Consider the following 7,722-nt stretch of genomic DNA (forward strand, 5'->3'; position numbering starts at 1 on the left):
GATTTAATATTTGAAAGTGATTGGACTGACAAAAATTAGAAAGTTTTGTGCAAATTTTGGTGTTTTGAAAAAAATGAAGAACATGAATACATATAATTAATACAACAAACAAAATAACAAATTCCAGCAGAAAAAAAACACTTTTCCAAGTCAAATAATTCTCATTATGAAACTTGAACTGTGAAACTGCTCACAGTAGGTATTATATGCTCAGACTATTCCTAAAGCAAACCAAGGAAACAAAGCATTTCAGAAAAAAAAACAGCCATAACACTTTTTTACACATTTATATAAATGTAARTGCCTTTGAACCTGTGGGTGGATTTGAAATAAAGCAGTCATTGGATGTACATCAACAAGTGATCATTTTGAAGTTACCTTTTGGAGTCGGCCTCCTTTAAGACAGCCGCCACAGCTAATAAACCTTAGCAAACACAAAATGACTTATCAGGTATTGAGCTAAAAGTTGYTGCATYTGTAGCTGTGAGTCTTTTACATCACACACTGAACTTTATCTTATTGTGAAGGATATGTTTTAAAAACTTTATCCCTAAATATTTGAGTCACCTGGGCCTGTCTGCACTCTGCAAAACATTCTAAACCACTGAASAGATTTAAATAAAACTCTCAAAGCAATCTTTGGATGTGTTGGATTTATAACTGAGAAACATTTCTGATGAACACATTTCAAGATGGCAAACACAACTTACTGACCTGACCAGTTTTTACCTGGTATTTTTTTATGTGTATGTATCATGTTCTTACCTGGTATGGATCAGGTACCCAGTGAGAACAGAACAACATGCTACATAATACAGAGCAGTCCCCAAAGTAAATACCATGTGCTGGAGAAGTACTAAATGTATTGGACTGTGTCTCGCTGCCAAGTATTGAAAAAAATGGCATGTGTTGAAAAAAATAAGTATTTTATTTTGTAAGTATTTTATATAAGAAAATACAAACATATAACACAAATGTCAAAATTTTTCATCCAAAATCATTCCAGCCTTGTACAAACTGATCCACATCCACAGAGCGACTGGATTTTTCTTGTTTCAACAGTTACTCTGCTTATCTTTTCTTTACTTATTTTGTATTACCTTGTGTATTTTCCAAGCTTTCGCATTGTTATTTTGTAGTTACTAGATGCTGATAAGCTTCCAGCCAGGCACCCCTGGCTGTGTTTTATTTGTTTTCTTTTCTTCCAGTTTTTTCTCTCATCTCTCTTCACCTGGGATTCATTTGTTTTTTTTGTTTTTTTTGCTGCAGAAGGTGCTGAAGGCAGGAAGGAAGTTGTCTTCACAGGTGGCTGCAGAGGTAACAGAAGGTAGGGATTAGTTTTCACACCTTGTGCTTCTTGTTTGTTCACATGTAGAAACTTTTTTTTCTCTCTCCATGTTTGATAAGATAATATAAAAGAMCTAAATTAGTATACAGTTATTGCTGCCTCCAAATATAGCTGCAGAGTCATTTTACTGCCTAAAAGGTCAGTAGGGGGTTCTGATAATCACTTGAAGTTTRCAAGAAACAAATCCCAATGCAAGTCTGTGTATTCCAATTAATATATTATCTTTGTCCAGAGAATTATTAAAAGCTACTGGAGCCATGATTTGAGTTTTATGAATGCACCTCCTTAGTTAAAATTAAAAATATCTTAAGTTTTTAAAAATGCATTCAACTCGGTTGTTTATTCATTTATTTTTAGTTTGTATCCGTGCACAAAAGTTTAGTTTCCTCAAGTATCCCAATAATACCTCTAGCACAAGCATCTGTGTTGCATTTGTCCAAAAACTGTTTCCTTCACAGCCCCAAAAGAAACACGAGAACCATCACAAACTATGATGCAAAGTCTGATGGTTGAAAGCCTGGGATGTACGTGTCAGAGGARAGGAAATAAGTTGTTGGGAACTAGAAGAGTACCAGAGAGGGTAAATGAAGCAAGAGAAGAGCAATACAGTGTGTGACAGGCTGGATGATCAGACTATTGGAGGAACTGAGAACCACAACTGAGTGACAAGTGGGAGAAATGATGGGAGTGTGGGGGAAGCTGTGGACTGAAAGTGAGAAACTGTGTTGTAATGGAATGAAGGAAAACAATGATAAAGGAGTAATGTTAAATACTTTTGTTCTGATGATATAGACATMTATAAATGAAGTTAAGTAAATGAAGGATCTGATTTTATTCTCACATCTGGAACACCACTGTTGTTTTTTAGATCTGCTTGGTGAGCCATGATGAAACTGCTGAGTTCTGCATTTTGTCTTGTCACAAATATCAAGACTTTGAAACTAAGTTGTTACCTTTACACATTAGCTCAACTTTACCTATCTTTAAGTATATTTAAATAACTACTGCAAGTCTGAASTACACAATTGGTGTGTATCAGTCAGTACTTCTACTACATTTGTTGTTGTTTTTTTTTTTTCATTTTTTTGATCTGACGTCAGAACGTTTCCAATTTGYTTGACTGTCTCAGCATGAGGCAGATTAATGGACTGAGAGGTGAAAAAGTCCTTTTAATTAGCAGTCAGTTCTTATCAGTGTCAGTTTTTATTTTTTATTTTTTTATTTTTGTAAATGAATGACAGTCTCAGAGTGTGCTTTCAAATATAAGACAGGTTTGAAGGAGTTGGTGAAACAGTTTCTGGACATTAATTGGTCGGTATTTAACCAACTCTCTGGAGGGAATATGTGCAATAATTTTACTCAACCACCAGAATGGATGTTTTTGTTTCCTCTTGTTTTGCTCTTTAGCTCCGATTTTTGTTCACCACTGATGGTGCGTGSTTGTGACAGTCTGTTACCAATATATCTCAGGAATTGCTAAATAAATGTAGTAAAACTTACAGTAAACATTCTATGTACCGCCAGAATTAAATAACTTGGAGTCAACCTGATGATGGATGCCACAGCTACCCAGCATTAAAGAAAAACATGTCATGCTTTCAAATTGTTCTTTTTTTACATTTAAATCATTCCGTTAGGTTCCATAAAGTGGAACTGTAATGAATTCCTCATTAATGTAACTCCACAAACCCCTTTACCCCTTTTCTGAGATGTGTCCCAGGTCAGCTCGTTTTGATGCTCGTTTTGTCTCTTTGAATCCAAATGTGGTGCTTCACCCCCTTGCCCATTCTAGTTTGATGGCAGAAATATGACTATATAGCGATGCAGCTTTTTTTTGTACAAATTATTTCAAAGATGCCAACAACAGAAGAGTTGTCCATCCAGCCTTACATGTTGGAGCCAGAGTCTGAGCCAGAATGAGAGGAGAATGAAGAAGATGAAACTGGTTAGTTGGTAAATCCAAACTTTATTTTGAAGTTCTTTTGCAAATAATTTGACATAATAGTTCAGAAAACATAATAGAGAATAAAGAAAACAGGTGGAAAAATATGACTCAAACAGAATATAAAAAAATCTACACAGCACCAGGAGAAACTAAATTAAACATTTGTGCTCTCATAGAGATGCCAAGTGCACAACAAAATGTATTTAATGGTTAAAAAGTTTTATTTTGCATGATGTATCCCTTTTAGCACACAAAACATCTCTAACTCAGTCAGTTTTAAAGATTTTTACCAACAAATAGGGTGTGATTGTAGCCAAGACACACTTTTTTCCTTAATCATATTTTGAGTGCTAATACGTATACTGGGCATTTTTTTTTCTTTTTGTTTAAAATATCCCTATGTATTGAACTTTGTAATCTGTTTATTTTAGCCACTTAAGTGCAGTGTGTTGAACAAGTAATAACCAACAACACWGTGAGATGATTACACATCATATCTCAGACAACCCAAAAACTGTGACTGAAATATTTTGTAATATCTCTTTGTGAAGCTCAGACATAACAAAATATGAAGGATCAGTGCCTTTTATGGCTGTTCTTTGTGGCTCTGAAATGTAATTAGCTTTCACGGCTGTAACTTTGCTTTGAGAAAACCTTGATAAGGGTTATCTATTTTCTCCCACTTAGAGGCAGCTCAGAGCCCACCACTGTGGTAAGATTTCTTGTGATGCTGTGGGTTCAAAACAAATCTTTGCATCTCATTATAGGTAGTAAAAAAATGAAGTTTTGTTCACATTTTAGTTTGGGATCGTTACAATTCATGTTTTGTCATTTTTTAATGAGAATTTGAAACATTAACTCGTAAAGCTTGTCGCTTGAACAGCTTCCAGTCGAGGTTGTGTCCCTTTTTCTGTTGGTCTTTAAAGCCTTTTATCACTCCGTGTGAAAAATGGCGGGAGAGTTGTTGAGTTATAGCCTATCTGGTGTGGTAAAAATCTAAAAGCGTGACTATCACAAACAGATTTCAACAGCTCTCAGATGCTCAACACTACTGCAGGTAATGGTGTTCCATCTCTCTCTGGTGTAATTTGTTTCTGGAGTGAGTGAGTCCTCCTGAGAAAGACTCTCCTGGCTGCCTGAGTCGAGAAACCTCCGTGACCTTGTGTGCTGCCTCTTCACTGCCTGCCCAGGAGGGAGGCCCGGCAGGTTTTTCGACYTAGTGCTGCATTGCAGAGTTGTCTTTGTTCCTTTTTAAGTCCTCTCAAACAGTGGGCTGCTGTYTGAAGATAACCTTTCTGTGTCACTTCTGCTTTAGAACACTAAACTGTTCTCCTCTGTGTCCTCTGAATCACAAGAAGATCTGCTCAAACACCCAGGAATATTTGAACCCAGAACACAGCACTSGAATGCAATGCTATTACACTCCCTGATTTTCTTTTCAGTCTTTGTGTTTGTTATCATAAAACTAGTTTTTTTTTCTTGTTCTTTACCTTTTCACTGGCAGTCTTTGTGTCCTTGACCATCGCCTCACTGTCTGCCTCGCTGTCTGTGTCTTCTTAGCCTTGCCAGAGAACACGATTTTGTCTTATTATTACAGAACCAAGTTTTATGACTGTTTTGTTCGCTATGCTATATTCTCTGCTTCGGTATTCCAGTTCAGCTTTGGTATTATGGTTTTATTAGTGTTTGGCAATGTCAGAGACWGATGAATACAATTAGCTTGAAAAGTTTGAAGATATATTTACTGACTAATAACTAATCATCTGTATGCTTATCATCCATTCTTCAAAGGCAGAGAGAAAGTTTTGCCTGTGTATGTATGTATTGTGTATGAATGTGTGTAATGTTTGCCTGTGCACCCATCCATCTTCTGATGCTTATCCATAGTCGAGTCACAGAGGCAACAAGTCTAGGAGAGAAACKCAGACTTCCCTCTCCCCAGAGACACTTCCCAGCTCACCCTGMGGGACWCCAGGTTGTTCCCTATAGGCCAGAGAGGATATATAGAGGATATATAATTCATCCAGTGAGTCCTGGGCCTCCTAACAGTGGGACGTGCCCAGAACATCTCTGAAGGGAGGCATCTAGGAGGCATTCCAATCAGATGCCCGAACCACCTCAACTGACTCCTTTCAATGTGGAGGAGCAGCGGCTCTACTRCGAGCTCCTCGRCCTATCTATAAGGCTGAGCCCAGCCACCCTACGAAYGAAGCTCATTTCATCTGCWTGTATCCAGGATCTCWTTTTTTCAGTCATGCTTCATAACCATTGGTGAGGGTTAGAATGTAGACAGACCAGRAAATCCAGAGCTTTGTCTTTCGACTCAGCTCTGTCTTCACCARGACTGACCAAAGCAARGCCTTCATTACTGAGGATGAGGCCCCAATCCGTCAGTCTATCTSCCACTCCATCCTACTATAACCTGTGAATCTTGATGAGCACATCACTCTCTTAGCAACATGTCTCATTAACCACTGGACAAATTTTACTGAAATTTGCAGAAAGCTGAAACAGCAGAAACTCAAATCATATGGCTGCCATGGCTAAATGACAGCAAAAACACAAAAAATGTCTATAATTCAGCCACTTTTGTTGGCATTCTGCTCATTTTTGATGTGATAGCATATGAGACTGTTCCCCAACAATGTCTGAATGTGACATTTGACCATATCAGATGAGGTTGCTCATAGGTTTTGAGTGACTAAATCAGCTACAAGAATGTCATTTCTCAAAATATATGATACGCATTCCTTCAAGGAATGCTAGGCCTTTAATGTTCAATATATTGCTTTCATTCAACCGTGATTCACAGTCTTTTACAAACTTTTGTTCTAATATTTTGACTGTTTCAGATCATAAATATTGTTTTCCTATGACTTCAAAGAGAAAACCTAGAAAAACAAGTTTAGTTTCAGCATCATGATTGGCTTCGTTGTACACAGTGGGTGCCATTAAAGCTGCCTCCAACTCCTATTCAGTTGACTGTAAATGATTGGTTTTACAATTAATTCCAGAAGACTTTTGTTTTCTTGCAAAATGCTGAAAATATTTATTAAAACTTAAATCAAACAATGAGTTTATCCTATCAAAATCTGAAGAAAAAAAAAGCCAGGATTTTACCAACAATAAATTTAATTCACTTCCAAGCATTACTGAGCGTACAGGGGGTAATTTGCCCAATTTATTTGTTTCCAGAAGATTTTCTAAAGATGTTAAGGATTAATTATAAATATGGCTACAGACAGACTCAGAAATTTCTAATAGCTCTCTTAATCATTTTTCAACCACTTTAAAATAAGCAGCAATTTTCAGCACCATGGGAAGCRTCTCAGTGTTGACCCATTTCAGAGTTGTTTTTTATTAAATCTCTAAATTCTGTTAGACAATTATTAAATTTTAACACAACAAAACACAGCCAAAAAGTGTTTAGGGTCAACTGAAAAGTAGTTTTAATAAAACTAAAACTGTAACTCAATGGCTCCACCTTTCAAATACAGTAACAGTTTTTTGTTTCTTTAAACTCATTTTTAAATGTGTCAGTTTGATTTATTCTTATCCYTCTGCAAACAGTTTTTCCTGGACAGATTGTTATTGCAGAGTGAAGACACAAACATTTCTGCAGTGTTTAAAGTGCCCAAGAGAAGATTGGAGTAAGCTGTTCACTGTTCAATTTTTTCAGCTTTAACGTGCAAATCTTTCAGCACAACTAGTGTCTTCATCAGAGTCCAAGTGGACACAGAAGCGAGGCAGGAAATACAGTATTACCTGGCTGAAAACTGGTCAGCGAGCTCCAGCTTCCTTTTTATCTCGTCATTTTACAGTACGTGTCCTAGTTGTGAGGCACCTGATTTAGTCAATTTCCCCCAGAATCCATTCTTTGTGGGGTTGGGAGACATTTACAAAGCAGCAGTTTAGAACTTTGATGAAGGAGCCAGAAAAGTAGCCATACCTGACTAAAGCACTCTAAGGACATTTGGAAACAATCCCTATMGGAGGAACTCTCTGAGGTGGAAAGAAGTGACACCATCTGGTCTGGTGAAGCATAAATTATTTAAAAATAATAACAATAAATGTTCATTTTCCAACAAATGATGCACACTCCAGAAGACTTATTGATATTTTATAAAAAAAACATTCATAAAGTTTAATGAAAGGCCAAAAGCTGCCATTGGATGAACCTTTAAACTCAGTCTACACTGCATGCAAGATTATCAAATCATTATCAACATAAATCCATGGCTTGTAAAGTTTTGTTTACTCAACACATTTTCAGTCCAAAACTTTAACTCTTCAACTTTAACAAAGAGGAAGCAATTTATGACCGTGACCAGAAATCAGTTTTACAGATTGCTTTGAGGGAAAATACATGTCACATTCTTTGTTTCACAAATAAATAAATAAATAAATAAATAAATAAATAAATAAATAT

The 7,722-nt window shown here is 36.5% G+C and overlaps 1 protein-coding gene across 1 annotated transcript in view; it reads left to right on the plus strand.

Annotated features, from left to right (window-relative positions):
• Window positions 1-1,305: 1,305 nt before the first annotated feature.
• The window catches only part of spock1 (SPARC (osteonectin), cwcv and kazal like domains proteoglycan 1), a 174,781-nt gene continuing 168,364 nt past the window's right edge, over window positions 1,306-7,722 (plus strand). The window contains exon 1 of the mRNA XM_014007785.1: window positions 1,306-1,327. The gene's annotated coding sequence lies outside the window, so the exon portion shown is untranslated. The remainder of the gene's footprint in view (window positions 1,328-7,722) is intronic.

Source organism: Austrofundulus limnaeus, unplaced genomic scaffold, assembly GCF_001266775.1.
Source record: "Austrofundulus limnaeus strain Quisiro unplaced genomic scaffold, Austrofundulus_limnaeus-1.0 Scaffold1, whole genome shotgun sequence".
Lineage (NCBI taxonomy): Eukaryota > Metazoa > Chordata > Actinopteri > Cyprinodontiformes > Rivulidae > Austrofundulus > Austrofundulus limnaeus.